We start from the raw sequence: 23,649 nt of genomic DNA on the forward strand, positions 1-23,649 counted from the left end.
AAATTCCATGCAAAAGATATTAAGCAATATATTTTTTTTGGCCCGGTTTCAAGCGAGTATCATCCTTTCCATTAGGTAAGTGTGATTTTAGTGGGGGGTTTTGTAGTAGCGCTTGTAACCGTTTGTATTTAGAAAGGAAACGAAAAAAAAGAGTAGGAATGATTTTTCTTCTTTATAACTAAAACGATATATAAACGTTTTATCCCTAAAAGTGGGCAATATAAGTTTCACAGAGTAATCTGCGTTCACTGCTTGCACTGCTTGTACTGCTTGTATTGTTAGTTAGCGTTATACTAACTAACAGAATGTAGACTAACATTGTGAAATGCGATTTCGAGATTCATTTTTTTTTTTTGGTTCAGAAAATTTTCTTTGATTTTTTTTTATTTTATCCGATTACTTTTTTTGTGGCGCCCCCTAGGCTCCTCTAGAGTTGGGATCAGGGAAGTTTAGGGGTAATCGAGGCGAAGAGAGGGGTCCAAAGAGGACTAAGGGATAGAGATTTAGCCAAGTATGTCGGCCCCCATGGGAATGACTTTTCTTTTCCAAATCATCTTCAACTAGTGCGGTCGCAAAAATTAAAGTCATAGTGAAAACTAATTTTTTTCGGAAAAAGTCCGATTGTGAAGTTTGAATGGTGAATTCGAAGCAGTTTTATTCCTCCAGTGATTGATAGTGTTTTATTTCAAAATAAATGTAAGTCCAGCGCTATACAAACGCGCATATCAGTTTGAGTAAAGGAAGCAATTTTTATGAAAAATGTTTGTCTTTTAGGCACATGGGCAGTCTGATGAAGTAGATTTTCGAGAGGAAGTAATATATCCTTTTTAATCCGGTGCCAAGTCAAATGGTAAATAGTAAAAAAAAATGCGCCTTTTAATGTGTGTAGTAAGAAAGTTTTGTTTTATATATAGAGTTGGCACCTAGTTCACAGACTAGATGCAATGGTCTAGGCCGGTCAGCCGACTAGAGAAAGGCTTATGAGGGACAAGCTGTCGAAACGGACCGAAGCCCCTGGAGCAGCAAACACAGAGTATTGGCCAGAAAAGATCTGAGACGGGCATGAAGAGTAAAACCAAAAATAAAGAGTATAAGATTCTCTAGACTAGAGGAGAGACTCCCCCCGCCCTTACCTTGCAAGCAAACTCTGATAAGTAAAAGCTTTTCTTTTGTGATAACTATCAACCAGCGGAGCTTTCATATGTGTAGCCGCTTGGCTGGCGTTCCGCTTTGGTTATTTTATTTACTGGTGATCTTTGCATAGCCTTCAGCCAAGAAACTAAATATCTTTGCCAGGCCCTAATGTTGCATGGGTTAAACTAATGTTGGGCGAAAATAATTAAATGCCTTTAATATTTTTTTTTCTAATACTTTCGCCTTAAAGCTAACTTTTAAATTGTAAAATTCTGAGTCTTTGGTGTACTCCAAAGCCAAGTTAATTTTTTTTTTTTTTTTTTTTTACTTTATTTTTATAATTTCATTTGTAATTTTCTTTTTGGTCATGAGTGAAACTTCGGTGAAAATTTTGGTTCACCCCTTTTTTTTTTGTTTTTTTGCACGCCACTGGCGAAAGCTTAACATGATTTAATTCTCTCTTGAATCAACAACATACTCTCTCCCTATATTTTTACCCAATTACTTACAGCGGTCACCAGAAAGATCTTTCTCCGTGGGATGTTTAAGTGAGTACTCTTTGGTTATAATGTCATTTTTCTTGTGTTTTTGGTATATGATTGACCAAGCAAAGTAAAGAGAGAGTTAAAGCAGTTTTCGTTGCTCTCGTTTGAATAACATATAAAAATTAATTTTGGTCTTTTTGGTCATCAGAAGTTTAACTTATGCTCAAAAAAAAAAAAAAAGGAATATTTTTTTTTCTTTCTTTGAATTTTAATATACTTTTCATATAAACATTGTCATATCTACATATCTATATTTATATCAAAATCTATAATTTTTGATTTTTGAAATGCTTTATATTATTCGTTACTTTTATTAAATATAAGTTTTTGAGATGAATTTAGGCTGAGACGTTTACAGGGGGGGGAATCATGCAAAGTAAGTTAAGTTAAAAATTGGTTTGGCATAGGGATCGCTGGGTAATTTTTTTTTCTTTGGATACAGCGATCATGGTAGGGTGGGCGAATTTGTTTTGGGCGTCACTGATATCAGACCCCTTCTTGTTCAGCAGTTGCGCCAGGAAACGCGGTATTTCTTTTCTTTTTCTCATTCTTTTCTCTATTTTTTTTTTCTTTTGCCAGTACCAAGCGTTGAACCGAGGATAAATTGTATCAGTACGCGAATTCATTAATAAAATTTTAACTAGTAGAGCGGGTAGTCTATCCATTTCTCCCATCCCCCATTCCTCACCGACTAATTGAGCCGAAACCAGCGCGTACTACTGATAGATTCTACCAGATTCCAACAGCTCGCAGTAAAATTGTAGCAGGTTATATGTTACAGTACGTTACTGCCAATGCCCTGAATTTAGGTAGCCCTGATCGTTTTCCCATTTAGACTTAGTATGTATCGACCTGAATGCAACCCTGACTTATCGAGGCAGAAACCAGCTCTAAGAAGTGAGACGAGGCGTCAGTATAAAAGAAAATTGCACAGCAACGATACGTTAAAATAAACATCCAATAATTGGCACGAAACGAAGCTCGAGGCTAGGAGCCTTAGGGCTTAATATATATGGATAAACTTTATAATTTGTTGTATCTAAGAAACACCATCATAATTATTCTATACTCAGTTTGTAATAAATAAGTTTAAAATCAATTCGTGCTGAATGTTCTAATTTTGTATCGGTAAAACTTTCGGGCGTTAAAGTAACGCGTGGTCGAGACATTCTTGACGTTAACACATAGTAACGTTCATTTCGACTCGTCAGCGCCTGTTGGTGAGACATAAAACTAATTTCGTCCCTAACTCCGGCTTAGCAGGGGACTAAAGTCTAAACTCTGTAGATAATTTAGCTTTTGACATTCATATTCTTGCCTCTACTGAAACTTGGCTGAAGCCTGATATTTCCGATGCTTCAATTTTCAGGACTTCCTGTAATGGTGGTGGTGCTCTGATCGCTGTTGATTCAACGTTGTCGTGCAGTCTTCCAATCAGGAGTTTGAATTTGTTTGTGCCAAATTTTATTATATTACTTGTTCGTACTGCCAGTATACATTCACCATCTGGAAGCCATTCAACTTGTCTCCTCATATCTCTGACAAGGATTTGCTCATTGTTTTTGGATTTTAAATTTCCTAAGATTGCCTGGACCCTTTCATATGATTTTTTATATCTGTTGCCCTCCTCGTCATATTGTTTCATAGATGGTCTCCTTGAATTATCTCTAACTAAAGTAAATTCTGTCCGGAATAGTCGTGACAGGTTACAAGATCTTGTATTTTTGTTGGATTCTTCCAACTGTAATGTTTCCAGGACTTATCCCTTGGTTATCGCTGAAGACAACTTACAGAGTTGTTCTGGATGTAACCATTGAAGACTAGTCCGTCCTATCTTACAGTACGGATATTGCATATGGTCACCTGAATATGAGACGCACAAAAACAAAATTGAATCAGTTCAAAAGCAATTTCTCCTTTTTGCTCTTCTAAATTGGGATAGCAATGTAAATTTGCCATAGTACTCCAGTAGGCTTTTCTTAGTCAATTGTTTCTTCTCAAATTGATCGTAGAGTATTGCTTGGTGCTATAATAGGTGATATATATTCTCCTGAGCTATTGAACCAGTTAAACCTTTCTGTACCCCGTTGACCAACCAGATATATTGTTCCTCTATTTTTAAAACACTGTATTTCTAACTATGCTTCACCTGAACCTTTTCGAGTTCTATGCTCTGATAAGAAAATTTTTTGTCCCGTAATCAGATCAGAAGCCTCACTTTCCTTTCTAAAAATCTCTATTTTATCAGATTTAGCTCGTAATTAGCTGTAGTCAATTATATTTGAATTGGTCTCGCGCGAAACAGGTCCTGCCAAAAAATGTATGCTAATCTTAGTAACGATATTTTCGATATCTCAACCGCAGTTTTCAAGTCAATTTTCTTGTATTTTATTCATTTTAGTTAAGACACAGACTAAAACCATTGCAAGCAGAGTATACAAGCAACTCGTTATCGTGATAAAGTTACAATTTTATGCATTTGAATACGATATATAAATTGATAACTGATACTAGGAGAAATCAATGTGTTACCGAAATTAATAATATTAAATCTGCTGCAGTTTGCAGTCGATATCTAACTGGAACTATTTTTGGCCGCTGCTTCATACAAGCGCAATCAGTATGCCATGTCCGTCCGTCCGTCTGGATTAACGCAAACTCCTCCTAGACCGTAAGAGCTGGAATTTTGCATGTAGGCTTGTATATACTGCAGGGGTTGTATATCTCGGATTCAGCTCGGATGGATGCAGTTATTGTCGTGAAATTTAATATTAGTAAGTCTACTATAGTTTTAAACAACTGTGCCAAACTTGATTAAGATCGATCCGACACGTTACACATATTTTGTGGAAGTTAAGAAATTGTTGATAAGCAAGCAATCAATAGAACTAGATAACTCTATAAATTTTGAAGAAAAAGAAAAGATTTTAAACGATCTCAAACTATGTACAATGTCTGGAATTGAAGTATCGGTAGAGGATTTGGCGCTTACGTTTACCTACTCGCCAAGCTGTATTGCCAAATGGAGCATCTATCGATGTGAACATCCATAATCTGAAAGTGTACTGCGACTTGATTATAAGTTTTATACTACAGGATGGAATTGCAGATCAGTTAAAAGCGTTTAAAGATGGATTTAATAAAGTGTTTCCTTTGAAAAAGCTTGCTGCATTTTCTCCTTCTGAAGCTCGTTAATGCTTTGTGGAGAGCAACACCCACAATGGAGTCGGGAGGATATTATGACTTTTACTGATCCCAAATTGGGATATTCAAAAGACAGGTATTTTCTTTATTATTATTATTATTATTATGTTGAAGTTTAATTTGTTTTTTTTTTTTTAGCCCCGGATTTCTACGTTTTGTAAATGTTCATTTGAGTCTATCAGGAGCTGAGCGAAAGGCTTTTATACTATTCATAACCCGTTGCAGTAGTTTGCCTCCTAGCGGGTTTGCAAATTTACACCCTAGGCTTACAGTCGTTCGAAAGGTTGATGCAGGAGAGGGAAGTTATCCATCTGTGAATACTTGTGTTCATTATTTAAAGCTTCCCGATTATCCGACTGAAGAATTAAAGGAACGCTTGTTAACAGCCACTAAAGAAAAAGGATTTCATTTAAATTAATTATTTGAAATGTTAAATACTAATATTGATGGTTCGAACTGCAAAAATGTAAATAATGCTCAAAAATATATTTAATAAAGAATTCCAATATTAACTTCATTCCATTCATGATTTGCACACTGACGGGAAAATCTGCAACACTTGTTATAATTATTTAGTTCAGCGGCTTATTACTTTTATAGAATTGTAACTCCGTGTGGAGTTTCCCGTCTCCCATGGGACTTTCCAGGTGGCGGATCTGGGAAATTTTAGCACTAGTGCTGGGATGATGCTAACACCACCCGCGGACTAAAAAAACACCGACAGCACCCGATGTCAGCCACAGGCCCTAAGCCCTGGTGGAAAGACGAAATTCCTCAGCTACGGCAAAAGTGCATTCGCGTGACCAAGGAACAATCAAAGCAATCATAAGTCAGTAAGTAAAATGTTTTAAAGCAGCAATTTATGTAGCAAACTACCTACACCCCCTTTGGATGAGAGCAAATCACAGTTTATTGTTGCAGCCCTATTACCTTGCAAGAAAAAGACGAAACACAATCGCAAATCGAAGCGAGACTCTTATTCTCAAAACAAGAACTGGAAAAAGCTGCACGACGTATGAAAAATAAAACCAGAGGCCCGGGGCTAACTCGACCGCGTCAAAGTTTGTATACCCTTGCAACTTTTTTGGTAACTCTTTCCTTACCTTTTAGCCATCAATGTGGAAGAACGTTTTATCTAAAAAAGCTTATATTTGCGAAAAATGGCCTACAATCATAGGAAATAACGAAGATATTGAGTGAAGTCACTGTTTTCCACCGATCGTTTCTATGGGAGCTATATGATATAGTCTCTTGATCTTAATCAAGTCTCGCACAGTCGCTTAAAACTGTAGTAGACTTACTAATATTAAATTTCACGATAACGAAGTTACTAAGAACAGTCACTGTTTGTGACTTTGCCGTTTGTATGGGAGCTATATGATATACTGGTCCATCCGAGCTGAATCCGAGATATACAACCCCTGCAGTATATACAAGCGTACATGCAAAATTCCAGCTCTGTAGCTCTTACGGTCTTGGTGGACGGACGGACGGATTTTTTAATAAAGGAAGGATTTTCAAAAAGACAGTATGGATATAGATCAGGCCGATCTACAATCGACGCTTAACAAGACAAGATACTACACAATTTGGGAAAATTTGCTAATTTTAGACTAGGCTAGAGTGCTGCATGAATGCTTTGACGCATAACCAATGTCACTCAGTGGAGTAAATTATAATGAATGAAGCGTAATGTGTAATAAAAAAATTTGCAAAACTAAAGACACTCGAATTATTGTTGCTTATTGTTATATGTATGTTTTGGATTCGAATAATTAAACCATACACTAATAGGGTGAAATGGTATATTAAAGTCGCTAAAATGTATGTAACAGGCAGAAGGAAGCCTCTCCGACCCTATAAAGTATATATATTCTTGTTTAGGATGAACAGCCGAGTCGATCTAGCCATGTCCGTCTGTCCGTCCGTCCGTCCGTATGAACACGCAGATCTCGGAGACTATAAGAGCTAGAGCCACCAAATTTGGTATGTATACTCGTGTATTATGTACATATATAGACTTAATTGGAATTTCGGCCACGCCCCCTTACGCCCCCAGGAATCACATAAAACTATTTTTCTTAAAAAGTATAACAGCTAGAGACATCAAATTTAGTTTGTATACCCGTTTAGTTAGCGCGCAGAAATTAATTGTTCAAACTTTTTGCCACGCCCCCAGGAATCACATACAACTGTTTTTCTTAAAAAGTATAATAGCTAGAGACATCAAATTATGCAGGTATGCAGACTAGTTTAATAGACGCTCAGAAACTGGCTATTTTCATATTTTGCCACGCCCACTTCCGCGTCCATAATTAAGAAAAGAACGATTTCCTCCTGTAGTTTTTTGACTATCGCATTCAAATTTGGCAGACTAATTAATCTTATCTATTTCTACAAAACTACCAAATTTTATTGAAATCGGACTAGAAACATGCAAACTATGCGTATAAACGTATTTTACTAAGCGGTCCACAGGGCCAGAATTGGCCGTTGGCTAGTAGCGGCGCTAGAGTGCTCGTGTGTTCGTATGTAAAAACAATTTAATAGACATACATTTGGTTTTCGAAATTTGAAATATTTGTTTCACCTGGTGTATGGTATACCCAAATCGACAGACGACTTACTTGCTTCATTTTAATTGGCAATTTGTCTATTTTCCGAGTCTTTTGCGAGCGATTTCATTCACTCAAATTGATGCCTTTTTGCATTTAAATCAACTCATTTTGAGCAATGTTAATTCAACTTTTTCCACTCATGCAGCTCTCTACTATAGACATATGTATTAGCCCGGGAGCGAAAAGCGATGTTTGCGTCTCTCAGTCCGTTAGCACCTCGATGTTACCCACTTCCACTTTTCGATAATGACCAGATTTTAGCAAATGCACAGCAGTTGATATCCTTTAGGAGTCCAGCGTTGAGAGGTGTGGAGTCTCTTCCCAATTACTGTTGTGCCTGGCACCTCTGGTTTCCTTGTTGTAGTTTTCTGGCCAAACATGTCATAAAGATTTTTGGTCGGCACACCTTATTAAAATAATCCTCCTTAAATTTTTGTCCCGTAATCAGATCAGAAGCCTCACTTTCCTTTCTAAAAACCTCTATTTTATCAGATTTAACTCGTAATTAGCTGTAGTTAATTATATTTGAATTGGTCTCGCGCGAAAAAGGTCCTGCCAAAAAATGTATGCTAATCTTAGTAACGATATTTTCGATATCTCAACCGCAGTTTTCAAATCAATTTTCATGTATTTTATTCATTTTAGTTAAGACACAAACTAAAACCATTGCAAGCAGAGTATACAAGCAACTCGTTATCGTGATAAAGTTACAATTTTATGCATTTGAATACGATATATAAATTGATAACTGATACTAGGAGAAATCAATGTGTTACCGAAATTTATAATATTAAATCTGCTGCAGTTTGCAGTCGATATCTAACTGGAACTATTTTTGGCCGCTGCTTCATACAAGCGCAATCAGTATGCCATGTCCGTCCGTCCGTCTGGATTAACGCAAACTCCTCCTAGATCGTAAGAGCTGGAATTTTGCATGTAGGCTTGTATATACTGCAGGGGTTGTATATCTCGGATTCAGCTCGGATGGATGCAGTTATTGTCGTGAAATTTAATATTAGTAAGTCTACTATAGTTTTAAACAACTGTGCCAAACTTGATTAAGATCGATCCGACACGTTACACATATTTTGTGGAAGTTAAGAAATTGTTGATAAGGAAGCAATCAATAGAACTAGATAACTCTATAAATTTTAAAGAAAAAGAAAAGATTTTAAACGATCTCAAACTATGTACAATGTCTGGAATTGACGTATCGGTAGAGGATTTGGCGCTTACGTTTACCTACTCGCCAAGCTCACCAATATATGAATACGGGCATGTAAAGTTATTGCCAAATGGAGCATCTATCGATGTGAACATCCATAATCTGAAAGTGTACTGCTACTTGATTATAAGTTTTATACTACAGGATGGAATTGCAGATCAGTTAAAAGCGTTTAAAGATGGATTTAATAAAGTGTTTCCTTTGAAAAAGCTTGCTGCATTTTCTCCTTCTGAAGCTCGGTTAATGCTATGTGGCGAGCAACACCCACAATGGAGTCGGGAGGATATTATGACTTTTACTGATCCCAAATTGGGATATTCAAAAGACAGGTATTTTCTTTATTATTATTATTATTATTATTATGTTGAAGTTTAATTTACTTTTTTTTAGCCCCGGATTTCTACGTTTTGTAAATGTTCTTTTGAGTCTATCAGGAGCTGAGCGAAAGGTCATAACCGGTTGCAGTAGTTTGCCTCCTGGCGGGTTTGCAAATTTACACCCTAGGCTAACAGTCGTTCGAAAGGTTGATGCAGGAGAGGGAAGTTATCCATCTGTGAATACTTGTGTTCATTATTTAAAGCTTCCCGATTATCCGACTGAAGAATTATTAAAGGAACGCTTGTTAACAGCCACTAAAGAAAAAGGTTTTCATTTAAATTAAATATTTGAAATGTTATTTATTTATTTATTTATTTTATTTATTTATTTATTTATTTATTTACGTCAACTAACACAGCAGTCGACGAAAAAGCTTAAGCTAAAGACAGATAGTAATTAAATGAAGAAGGTAGCTTAGCTTTATATACAACTAAACATCCCCAGCCCGGTGGAGGTGTTTTATTTGCACAAGGTGCCAGCTATGCCCCGATTCACAGCCAATGTGGCCAGGGATGAGTTGCAGCCAATCCAAGTCCAGAATATTTTCATTGGTTTCGCTGTAGATGATTAAAAAGTATAGCGCGAAGAGAAGTGACAGAAAGATGAGGAGAGATAAGGTGAGAAAGGTTGTTAAAAGATTGGCAAAGAACACGAAGAGGTTCGTGAAGAGAGTAGTTAGTCAGACATCTACTAAGGTGAATAGGAAAAAAGTTTCTGGTCCGACGTGAGGGAACACAAAAATACAGCGTATCTAGTAAATTCGTAGAAATGACTTCGCCGTTGACTAGTTTATGGAGAAAGAGAATGCCAAAAACAAGCCTACGGTTATAAAGTGAAGGAAGATTAATAAGAAGAAGTCTGTCAGAATTAGAAGGTAGGCGAAGATCCGGGTCCCAATTTAGACCGCGTAGCGCAAACTTAAGGAATTGCTTCTGTACCGATTCAATACTCACTGGTGAACATCATATTGCGGGTTCCACACTGGCGAGCAATATTCTAGAGTAGGGCGAACTAACGAAGTGTATAAAACCTTTGTTACATAGGGATCATCAAATTCTTTGGCCCAACGTTTAATGAAGCCGAGAAGGCTGCTAGCTCTGTTGACAATTGAAGAAATATGAACATTAAATGAAAGTTTAGGGTCAAACATAACGCCTAAGTCTTTGAATGATGGAACACAATCTAACAGAACAGACTTAATAGAGTAATGAGCTAGGAGCGGAGACAAACGACTGAAAGTCATAAAAGAACATTTAGAGGCATTAAGGTGTAATTTATTAACGTGGCACCAATCACAGAACGCATCGAGATCTGATTGCAAGTACTGTTGGAAAGAAGGATCATTATAGGAATAACAAATCTTGACGTCATCCGCAAACATGAGCACGCGTGAATGAGCCAAGGCCAAAGGCAAATCATTTATAAACAATGTAAATAATAGTGGGCCCAGATGACTGCCTTGGGGTACACCTGACGTAACTCGAACAGTTTTAGATATCGAGGAACGAAAAGACACCTTTTGGGTTCTGCCAATAAGATACGACTTTAACCAACCCAATAATTTTGGTGAAAAACCCATGATGTTAAGTTTCGCGAGAAGCAAAGAATGATCAACCGTATCAAAAGCCTTACTGAAGTCAGTATAAATAACATCAGTTTGACACTTTTTACGGAAGCCATGGTGTACTAGGGTAGTCAATTCTAAAAGGTTGGTAAGCGACGAACGACCTTTCATGAAACCATGCTGGCAAGGAGAAATAGTGGATCTGGATAGATGTTGAAGGGAAGACGTAATAATTTTCTCAAACAGTTTAGGTATTGCCGAAAGTTTGGCAATGCCACGGTAGTTGGAAACATCCGATTTGCAACCCTTTTTAAAAAGCGGAATAATAAATGACTCCTTCCAAATATCAGGAAATCTACAAGTCTCACTCGATATAAAGAATAACCGAGCTAAAGGCTTAGATAGGAAAATCGAACACATTTTAAGGATGCAACTAGGTATATCATCAGGCCCGGGAACGAAGGAAGACTTTATAGATGACAAGCTAGAGAGAATACAGTCTTCCGTAATACTGGGAAAAAACATACAATTTAAATGTGGGATTGAAAAGGGATAGGGTGTGGGATCCGAAGCAGTAGTAGAATATGTCGACTGAAAAAATTTAGCAAACAGATCTGCAATATCTAAATCATTATTAGCAGACTGATCGTTAAGTCTGAAGGTGGAAGGTAGGACATTAGAGCGTCTTTTGGAATTGACAAAGTTGTAAAATCTTTTGGGGTTATTATAAAATTCAGCCTTACAGCGAACGAGATAATTGTTGTAGCATTGAGTATTTAAAAGACAAAATTGAGATTTAGCTATACAATAATTTGCATAGTCAAGTCGCGAACCAGTTTTTTTAAATCTTTTAAAATATCTCGATTTAATGTTGCGAAGATTAGAGAGCCTACGTGTGAACCAGACTGGCGAGCTGGAGACGGTAGAGACATTCACATAAGGAACGCATTTATCAATTAGAGAATTAAGAGCAGAATAGAAAAACTTCACTGCACAATCTATATCGCAGCACTCAAATAGAAACGACCAATCAAAAGAGAAAATAAGGCTGTTAAGAAGATTGAAATTTGTTTTACGAAAACATCTACGACGAGAATTTGAGATGTTTTTAAATAAATTAGTAACGGAATTGTAAGAAATAGTAACTTCAATGGTAGGATGATAAGGATCTTCAGGTTTCACTAGTGGCTGTGTTTGCGATACAGCACTAACAGTGGGATCAGAGACAAAAACAAGATCAAGGATTCTTTTAGAACAGTTAAGGAAAGAATTCAACTGATATAGTGGACATTCAAGTAGGCTATCAAGAAAAACATGTTGAGATGAAGGAATTAAGAAAGATAGATTATCATCAACAAGCCAAGAAATATTAGGCAAGTTAAAATCACCTAAAACTATAAGAACATCACGATCTTTAAGACGACCAAAAATAGTTCGTAAAGCATCAGCATGGTGCACGTAGATCATGATATCAGAAGCTGGAGGAATATATGAACAAGAGATATATAGGCTAAAGTTAGAACATGTAACATGTATTAAGAAATAAAATTATTAGAAAGAATTTCATTATCTAAAACAGAGGAGTTAAGCCAAATACTAATATTAATCGTTCGAACTGCAAAAATGTAAATAATGCCCAAAAATATATTTAATAAAGAATTCCAATATTAACTTCATTCCATTCATGATTTGCACACTGACGGGAAAATCTGCAACACTTGTTATAATTATTTAGTTTAGGGGCTTATTACTTTTATAGAATTATAACTCCGTGTGGAGTTTCCCGTCTCCCATTGGACTTCCCAGGTGGCGGATCTGGGAAATTTTAGCACTAGTGCTGGGATGATGCTAACACCACCCGCGGACTAAAAAAACACCGACAGCACCCGATGTCAGCCACAGGCCCTAAGCCCTGGTGGAAAGACGAAATTCCTCAGATACGGCAAAAGTGCATTCGCGCGACCAAGGAACAATCAAAGCAATCATAAGTCAGTAAGAAAAATGTTTTAAAGCAGCAATTTATGTAGCAAACTACCTACACCCCCTTTGGATGAGAGCAAATCACAGTTTATTGTTGCAGCCCTATTACCTTGCAAGAAAAAGACGAACCACAATCGCAAATCGAAGCGAGACTGTTATTCTCAAAACAAGAACTGGAAAAAGCTGCACGACGTATGAAAAATAAAACCAGAGGCCCGGGGCTAACTCGACCGCGTCAAAGTTTGTATACCCTTGCAACTTTTTTGGTAACTCTTTCCTTACCTTTTAGCCATCAATGTGGAAGAACGTTTTATCTAAAAAAGCTTATATTTGCGAAAAATGGCCTACAATCATAGGAAATAACGAAGATATTGAGTGAAGTCACTGTTTTCCACCGATCGTTTCTATGGGAGCTATATGATATAGTCTCCCGATCTTAATCAAGTTTCGCACAGTCGCTTAAAACTGTAGTAGACTTACTAATATTAAATTTCACGATAACGAAGTTACTAAGAACAGTCACTGTTTGTGACTTTGCCGTTTGTATGGGAGCTATATGATATACTGGTCAATCCGAGCTGAATCCGAGATATACAACACCTGCAGTATATACAAGCGTACATGCAAACTTCCAGCTCTGAAGCTCTTGCGGTCTTGGTGGACGGAAGGACGGATTTTTTAATAAAGGAAGGATTTTCAAAAAGACAGTATGGATATAGATCAGGCCGTTCTACAATCGACGCTAAACAAGACAAGATACTACACAATTTGGGAAAATTTGCTAATTTTAGACTAGGCTAGAGTGCTGCATGAATGCTTTGACTCATAACCAATGTCACTCAGTGGAGTAAATTATAATGAATGAAGCGTAATGTGGAATGAAAAAATTAGCAAAACCAAAGACACTCGAATTATTGTTGCTTATTGTTATATGTATGTTTTGGATTCGAATAATTTTAATTGGCATTCAATCATTCTTCGGCATTCTCGATAATGCAATTTGTCTATTTTCCGAGCCTTTTGCGAGCGATTTCATTCACTCAAATTGATGCCTTTTTGCATTTAAATCAACTCATTTTGAGCAATGTTAATTCAACTTTTTCCACTCATGCAGCTCTCTACTATAGACATATGTATTAGCACGGGAGCGAAAAACAATGTTTGCGTCTCTGAGTCCGTTAGCACCGCGATGTTACCCACTTCCACTTTTCGATAATGACCAGATTTTAGCAAATGCACAGCAGTTGATATCGTTTAGAAGTCCAGCATTGAGAGGTGTGGAGTCTCTTCCCAATTACTGTTGTGCCTGGCACCTCTGGTTTCCTTGTTGTAGTTTTCTGGCCAAACATGTCATAAAGATTTTTGATCGGCACACCTTATTAAAATAATCCTCTTTCGTTTAGACTGTTAACTGCCTCTCATAGTAACGTTCATTTTGACTCGTCAGCGCCTTGGCTGAAGCCTGATACTTCCGATGCATCAATTTTCAGGACTTCCTGTAATGGTGGTGGTGCTCTGATCGCTGTTGATTCAACGTTGTCGTGCAGTCTTCCAATCAGGAGTTTGAATTTGTTTGTGCGAAATTTCTTTAAATTCTTTTTCTGCCTATATTACTTGTTCGTACTGCCAGTATACATTCACCATCTGGAAGCCATTCAACTTGTCCCTCATATCTCTGACAAGGATTTGCTCATTGTTTTTGGATTTTAAATTTCCTAAGATTGCCTGGACCCTTTCATATGATTTTTTATTTCTGTTGCTCTCCTCGTCATATTGTTTCATATCTATGACCATCTGGTCTCCTTGAAGAATCTCTAACTAAAGTAAATTCTGTCCGGAATAGTCGTGACAGATTACAAGATCTTGTATTTTTGTTGGATTCTTCCAACTGCAATGTTTCCAGGACTTATCCCTTAGTTATCGCTGAAGACAACTTACAGAGTTGTTCTGGATGTCACCATTGAAGACTAGTCCGTCCTATCTTACAGTAGGGATATTGCATATGGTCACCTGAATATGAGACGCACAAAAACAAAATTAAATCAGTTCAAAAGCAATATCTCCTTTTTGCTCTTCTAAATTGGGATAGCAATGTAAATTTGCCATAGTACTCCAGTAGGCTTTTCTTAGTCAATTGTTTCTCCTCAAATTGATCGTAGAGTATTGCTTGGAGCTATAATAGGTGATATATATTCTCCTGAGCTATTGAACCAGTTAAACCTCTCTGTACCCCGTTGACCAACCAGATATATTGTTCCTCTATTTTTAAAACACTGTATTTCTAACTATGCTTCACATGAACCTTTTCGAGTCCTATGCTCTGGTAAGAAAATTTTTTGTCCCGTAATCAGATCAGAAGTCTCACTTTCCTGTATTTTATCGAAATTAGCTCGTAATTAGCTGTAGTTCATTATATTTGAATTGGTCTCGCGCCAAACAGGTCCTGCCAAAAAATGTATGCTAATCTTAGTAACGATATTTTCGATATCTCAACCGCAGTTTTCATATCAATTTTCTTGTATTTTATTCATTTTAGTTAAGACACAAACTAAAACCATTGCAAGCAGAGTATTCAAGCAACTCGTTATCGTGATAAAGTTACAATTTTATGCATTTGAATACGATATATAAATTGATAACTGATACTAGGAGAAATCAATGTGTTACCGAAATTTATAATATTAAATCTGCTGCAGCTTACAGTCGATATCTAACTGGAACTATTTTTGGCCGCTGCTTCATACATGCGCAATCAATGTGCCATGTCCGTCCGTCCGTCTGGATTAACGCAAACTCCTCCTAGACCGTAAGAGCTGGAATTTTGCATGTAGGCTTGTATATACTGCAGGGGTTGTATATCTCGGATTCAGCTCGGATGGATGCAGTTATTGTCGTGAAATTTAATATTAGTAAGTCTACTATAGTTTTAAACAACTGTGCCAAACTTGATTAGGATATTATGACTTTTGCTGATCCCAAATTGGGATTTTCAAAAGACAGGTATTTTCTTTATTATTATTATTATTATTATGTTGAAGTTTAACTTATTTTTTTTTAGCCCCGGATTTCTACGTTTTGTAAATGTTCTTTTGAGTCTATCAGGAGCTGAGCGAAAGGTCATAACCGGTTGCAGTAGTTTGCCTCCTGGCGGGTTTGCAAATTTACACCCTAGGCTAACAGTCGTTCGAAAGGTTTATGCAGGAGAGGGAAGTTATCCATCTGTGAATACTTGTGTTCATTATTTAAAGCTTCCCGATTATCCGACTGAAGAATTATTAAAGGAACGCTTGTTAACAGCCATTAAAGAAAAAGGATTTCATTTAAATTAATTATTTGAAATGTTAAATACTAATATTGATGGTTCGAACTGCAAAAATGTAAATAATGCCCAAATATATATTTAATAAAGAATTCCAATATTAACTTCATTCCATTCATGATTTGCACACTGACGGGAAAATCTGCAACACTTGTTATAATTATTTAGTTCAGCGGCTTATTACTTTTATAGAATGATAACTCCGTGTGGAGTTTCCCGTCTCCCATGGGACTTCCCAGGTGGCGGATCTGGGAAATTTTAGCACTAGTGCTGGGATGATGCTAACACCACCCGCGGACTAAAAAAACACCGACAGCACCCGATGTCAGCCACAGGCCCTAAGCCCTGGTGGAAAGACGAAATTCCTCAGATACGGCAAAAGTGCATTCGCGCGACCAAGGAACAATTAAAGCAATCATAAGTCAGTAAGAAAAATGTTTTAAAGCAGCAATTTATGTAGCAAACCACCTACACCCACAGTTTATTGTTGCAGCCCTATTACCTCAGCATAAAAAAGAGGAACCACAATCGCAAATCGAAGCGAGACTGTTATTCTCAAAACAAGAACTGGAAAAAGCTGCACGACGTATGAAAAATAAAAACAGAGGGCCGGGGCTAACTCGACCGCGTCAAAGTTTGTATACCCTTGCAACTTTTTGGGTAACTCTTTCCTTACCTTCAATGTGGAAGAACGTTTTATCTAAAAAAGGTTATATTTGCGAAAAAAGGCCTACAATTATAGAAAATAACGAAGATATTGATCAAAGTCACTGTTTTCCACCGATCGTTTCTATGGGAGCTATATGATATAGTCTCCCGATCTTAATCAAGTTTCGCACAGTCGCTTAAAACTGTAGTAGACTTACTAATATTAAATTTCACGATAACGAAGTTACTAAGAACAGTCACTGTTCGTGACTTTGCCGTTTGTATGGAAGCTATATGATATACTGGTCCATCCGAGCTGAATCCGAGATATACAAACCCTGCAGTATATACAAGCGTACATGCAAAATTCCAGCTCTGAAGCTCTTGCGGTCTTGGTGGACGGACGGACGGAAGCGAAGGATTTTCAAAAAGACAGTATGGATATAGATCAGGCCGATCTACAATCGACGCTAAACAAGACAAGATATTACACAATTTGGGAAAATTTGCTAATTTTATGAAGCGTAATGTGGAATGAAAAAATTAGCAAAACCAAAGACACTCGAATTATTGTTGCTTATTGTTATATGTATGTTTTGGATTCGAATAATTTTAATTGGCATTCAATCATTCTTCGGCATTCTCGATAATGCAATTTGTCTATTTTCCGAGCCTTTTGCGAGCGATTTTATTCACTCAAATTGATGCCTTTTTGCATTTAAATCAACTCATTTTGAGCAATGTTAATTCAACTTTTTCCACTCATACAGCTCTCTACTATAGACATATGTATTAGCACAAGAGCGAAAAACAATGTTTGCGTCTCTCAGTCCGTTAGCACCTCGATGTTACCCACTTCCACTTTTCTATAATGACCATATTTGAGCAAATGCACAGCAGTTGATATCGTTTAGGAGTCCAGCGTTGAGAGGTGTGGAGTCTCTTCCCAATTACTGTTGTGCCTGGCACCTCTGGTTTCCTTGTTGTAGTTTTCTGGCCAAACATGTCATAAAGATTTTTGATCGGCACACCTTATTAAAATAATCCTCTTTCGTTTAGACTGTTAACTGCCTCTCATAGTAACGTTCATTTTGACTCGTCAGCGCCTTGGCTGAAGCCTGATACTTCCGATGCATCAATTTTCAGGACTTCCTGTAATGGTGGTGGTGCTCTGATCGCTGTTGATTCAACGTTGTCGTGCAGTCTTCCAATCAGGAGTTTGAATTTGTTTGTGCGAAATTTCTTTAAATTCTTTTTCTGCCTATATTACTTGTTCGTACTGCCAGTATACATTCACCATCTGGAAGCCATTCAACTTGTCCCTCATATCTCTGACAAGGATTTGCTCATTGTTTTTGGATTTTAAATTTCCTAAGATTGCCTGGACCCTTTCATATGATTTTTTATTTCTGTTGCTCTCCTCGTCATATTGTTTCATATCTATGACCATCTGGTCTCCTTGAAGAATCTCTAACTAAAGTAAATTCTGTCCGGAATAGTCGTGACAGATTACAAGATCTTGTATTTTTGTTGGATTCTTCCAACTGCAATGTTTCCAGGACTTATCCCTTAGTTATCGCTGAAGACAACTTACAGAGTTGTTCTGGATGTCACCATTGAAGACTAGTCCGTCCTATCTTACAGTAGGGATATTGCATATGGTCACCTGAATATGAGACGCACAAAAACAAAATTAAATCAGTTCAAAAGCAATATCTCCTTTTTGCTCTTCTAAATTGGGATAGCAATGTAAATTTGCCATAGTACTCCAGTAGGCTTTTCTTAGTCAATTGTTTCTCCTCAAATTGATCGTAGAGTATTGCTTGGAGCTATAATAGGTGATATATATTCTCCTGAGCTATTGAACCAGTTAAACCTCTCTGTACCCCGTTGACCAACCAGATATATTGTTCCTCTATTTTTAAAACACTGTATTTCTAACTATGCTTCACATGAACCTTTTCGAGTCCTATGCTCTGGTAAGAAAATTTTTTGTCCCGTAATCAGATCAGAAGTCTCACTTTCCTGTATTTTATCGAAATTAGCTCGTAATTAGCTGTAGTTCATTATATTTGAATTGGTCTCGCGCGAAACAGGTCCTGCCAAAAAATGTATGCTAATCTTAGTAACGATATTTTCGATATCTCAACCGCAGTTTTCATATCAATTTTCTTGTATTTTATTCATTTTAGTTAAGACACAAACTAAAACCATTGCAAGCAGAGTATTCAAGCAACTCGTTATCGTGATAAAGTTACAATTTTATGCATTTGAATACGATATATAAATTGATAACTGATACTAGGAGAAATCAATGTGTTACCGAAATTTATAATATTAAATCTGCTGCAGTTTACAGTCGATATCTAACTGGAACTATTTTTGGCCGCTGCTTCATACATGCGCAATCAATGTGCCATGTCCGTCCGTCCGTCTGGATTAACGCAAACTCCTCCTAGACCGTAAGAGCTGGAATTTTGCATGTAGGCTTGTATATACTGCAGGGGTTGTATATCTCGGATTCAGCTCGGATGGATGCAGTTATTGTCGTGAAATTTAATATTAGTAAGTCTACTATAGTTTTAAACAACTGTGCCAAACTTGATTAGGATATTATGACTTTTGCTGATCCCAAATTGGGATTTTCAAAAGACAGGTATTTTCTTTATTATTATTATTATTATTATGTTGAAGTTTAACTTATTTTTTTTTAGCCCCGGATTTCTACGTTTTGTAAATGTTCTTTTGAGTCTATCAGGAGCTGAGCGAAAGGTCATAACCGGTTGCAGTAGTTTGCCTCCTGGCGGGTTTGCAAATTTACACCCTAGGCTAACAGTCGTTCGAAAGGTTTATGCAGGAGAGGGAAGTTATCCATCTGTGAATACTTGTGTTCATTATTTAAAGCTTCCCGATTATCCGACTGAAGAATTATTAAAGGAACGCTTGTTAACAGCCATTAAAGAAAAAGGATTTCATTTAAATTAATTATTTGAAATGTTAAATACTAATATTGATGGTTCGAACTGCAAAAATGTAAATAATGCCCAAATATATATTTAATAAAGAATTCCAATATTAACTTCATTCCATTCATGATTTGCACACTGACGGGAAAATCTGCAACACTTGTTATAATTATTTAGTTCAGCGGCTTATTACTTTTATAGAATGATAACTCCGTGTGGAGTTTCCCGTCTCCCATGGGACTTCCCAGGTGGCGGATCTGGGAAATTTTAGCACTAGTGCTGGGATGATGCTAACACCACCCGCGGACTAAAAAAACACCGACAGCACCCGATGTCAGCCACAGGCCCTAAGCCCTGGTGGAAAGACGAAATTCCTCAGATACGGCAAAAGTGCATTCGCGCGACCAAGGAACAATTAAAGCAATCATAAGTCAGTAAGAAAAATGTTTTAAAGCAGCAATTTATGTAGCAAACCACCTACACCCACAGTTTATTGTTGCAGCCCTATTACCTCAGCATAAAAAAGAGGAACCACAATCGCAAATCGAAGCGAGACTGTTATTCTCAAAACAAGAACTGGAAAAAGCTGCACGACGTATGAAAAATAAAAACAGAGGGCCGGGGCTAACTCGACCGCGTCAAAGTTTGTATACCCTTGCAACTTTTTGGGTAACTCTTTCCTTACCTTCAATGTGGAAGAACGTTTTATCTAAAAAAGGTTATATTTGCGAAAAAAGGCCTACAATTATAGAAAATAACGAAGATATTGATCAAAGTCACTGTTTTCCACCGATCGTTTCTATGGGAGCTATATGATATAGTCTCCCGATCTTAATCAAGTTTCGCACAGTCGCTTAAAACTGTAGTAGACTTACTAATATTAAATTTCACGATAACGAAGTTACTAAGAACAGTCACTGTTCGTGACTTTGCCGTTTGTATGGAAGCTATATGATATACTGGTCCATCCGAGCTGAATCCGAGATATACAAACCCTGCAGTATATACAAGCGTACATGCAAAATTCCAGCTCTGAAGCTCTTGCGGTCTTGGTGGACGGACGGACGGAAGCGAAGGATTTTCAAAAAGACAGTATGGATATAGATCAGGCCGATCTACAATCGACGCTAAACAAGACAAGATATTACACAATTTGGGAAAATTTGCTAATTTTATGAAGCGTAATGTGGAATGAAAAAAATTAGCAAAACCAAAGACACTCGAATTATTGTTGCTTATTGTTATATGTATGTTTTGGATTCGAATAATTTTAATTGGCATTCAATCATTCTTCGGCATTCTCGATAATGCAATTTGTCTATTTTCCGAGCCTTTTGCGAGCGATTTTATTCACTCAAATTGATGCCTTTTTGCATTTAAATCAACTCATTTTGAGCAATGTTAATTCAACTTTTTCCACTCATACAGCTCTCTACTATAGACATATGTATTAGCACGGGAGCGAAAAACAATGTTTGCGTCTCTCAGTCCGTTAGCACCTCGATGTTACCCACTTCCACTTTTCTATAATGACCATATTTGAGCAAATGCACAGCAGTTGATATCGTTTAGGAGTCCAGCGTTGAGAGGTGTGGAGTCTCTTCGCAATTACTGTTGTGCCTGGCACCTCTGGTTTCCTTGTTGTAGTTTTCTGGGCAAACATGTCATAAAGATTTTAGATCGGCACACCTTATTAAAATAATCCTCTTTCGTTTAGACTGTTAACTGCCTCTCATAGTAACGTCTGCGCCTGTTGGTGAGACATAAAACTAATTTCGTCCCTAACTCCGGCTTATCAGGGGACTAAAGTCTAAACTCTGTAGATAATTTAGCTTTTGACATTCATATTCTTGCCTCTACTGAAACTTGGCTGAAGCCTGATACTTCCGATGCATCAATTTTCAGGACTTCCTGTAATGGTGGTGGTGCTCTGATCGCTGTTGATTCAACGTTGTCGTGCAGTCTTCCTATCAGGAGTTTGAATTTGTTTGTGCGAAATTTCTTTAAATTCTTTTTCTGCCTATATTACTTGTTCGTACTGCCAGTATACATTCACCATCTGGAAGCCATTCAACTTGTCCCTCATATCTCTGACAAGGATTTGCTTATTGTTTTTGGATTTTAAATTTCCTAAGATTGCCTGGACCCTTTCATATGATTTTGTATTTCTGTTGCTCTCCTCGTCATATTGTTTCATAGATGGTCTCCTTGAAGAATCTCTAACTAAAGTAAATTCTGTCCGGAATAGTCGTGACAGATTACAAGATCTTGTATTTTTGTTGGATTCTTCCAACTGCAATGTTTCCAGGACTTATCCCTTAGTTTTGCTCATTGTTTTTGGATTTTAAATTTCCTAAGATTGCCTGGACCCTTTCATATGATTTTTTATTTCTGTTGCCCTCCTCGTCATATTGTTTCATAGATGGTCTCCTTGAATTATCTCTAACTAAAGTAAATTCTGTCCGGAATATTCGTGACAGGTTACAAGATCTTGTATTTTTGTTGGATTCTTCCAACTGTAATGTTTCCAGGACTTATCCCTTTGTTATGAAGAAGACAACTTACAGAGTTGTTCTGGATGTAACCATTGAAGACTAGTCGGTCCTATCTTACAGTACGGATATTGCATATGGTCACCTGAATATGAGACGCACAAAAACAAAATTGAATCAGTTCAAAAGCAATATTTCCTTTTTGCTCTTCTAAATTGGGATTGCAATGTAAATTTGCCATAGTACTCCAGTAGGCTTTTCTTAGTCAATTGTTTCTCCTCAAATTGATGTAGAGTATTGCTTGGAGCTATAATAGGTGATATATATTCTCCTGAGCTATTGAACCAGTTAAACCTCTCTGTACCCCGTTGACCAACCAGATATATTGTTCCTCTATTTTTAAAACACTGTATTTCTAACTATGCTTCACATGAACCTTTTCGAGTCCTATGCTCTGGTAAGAAAATTTTTTGTCCCGTAATCAGATCAGAAGCCTCACTTTCCTGTATTTTATCGAAATTAGCTCGTAATTAGCTGTAGTTCATTATATTTGAATTGGTCTCGCGCGAAACAGGTCCTGCCAAAAAATGTATGCTAATCTTAGTAACGATATTTTCGATATCTCAACCGCAGTTTTCATATCAATTTTCTTGTATTTTATTCATTTTAGTTAAGACACAAACTAAAACCATTGCAAGCAGAGTATTCAAGCAACTCGATATCGTGATAAAGTTACAATTTTATGCATTTGATTACGATATATAAATTGATAACTGATACTAGGAGAAATCAATGTGTTACCGAAATTTATAATATTAAATCTGCTGCAGTTTACAGTCGATATCTAACTGGAACTATTTTTGGCCGCTGCTTCATACATGCGCAATCAATGTGCCATGTCCGTCCGTCCGTCTGGATTAACGCAAACTCCTCCTAGACCGTAAGAGCTGGAATTTTGCATGTAGGCTTGTATATACTGCAGGGGTTGTATATTCAGCTCGGATGGAAGCAGTTATTGTCGTGAAATTTAATATTAGTAAGTCTACTATAGTTTTAAACAACTGTGCCAAACTTGATTAGGATATTATGACTTTTGCTGATCCCAAATTGGGATTTTCAAAAGACAGGTATTTTCTTTATTATTATTATTATTATTATGTTGAAGTTTAACTTATTTTTTTTTAGCCCCGGATTTCTACGTTTTGTAAATGTTCTTTTGAGTCTATCAGGAGCTGAGCGAAAGGTCATAACCGGTTGCAGTAGTTTGCCTCCTGGCGGGTTTGCAAATTTACACCCTAGGCTAACAGTCGTTCGAAAGGTTGATGCAGGAGAGGGAAGTTATCCATCTGTGAATACTTGTGTTCATTATTTAAAGCTTCCCGATTATCCGACTGAAGAATTATTTAAGGAACGCTTGTTAACAGCCATTAAAGAAAAAGGATTTCATTTAAATTAATTATTTGAAATGTTAAATACTAATATTGATGGTTCGAACTGCAAAAATGTAAATAATGCCCAAATATATATTTAATAAAGAATTCCAATATTAACTTCATTCCATTCATGATTTGCACAC

Source organism: Drosophila tropicalis, unplaced genomic scaffold, assembly GCF_018151085.1.
Source record: "Drosophila tropicalis isolate 14030-0801.00 unplaced genomic scaffold, ASM1815108v1 contig_527, whole genome shotgun sequence".
Taxonomy (NCBI): Eukaryota; Metazoa; Arthropoda; class Insecta; order Diptera; family Drosophilidae; genus Drosophila; species Drosophila tropicalis.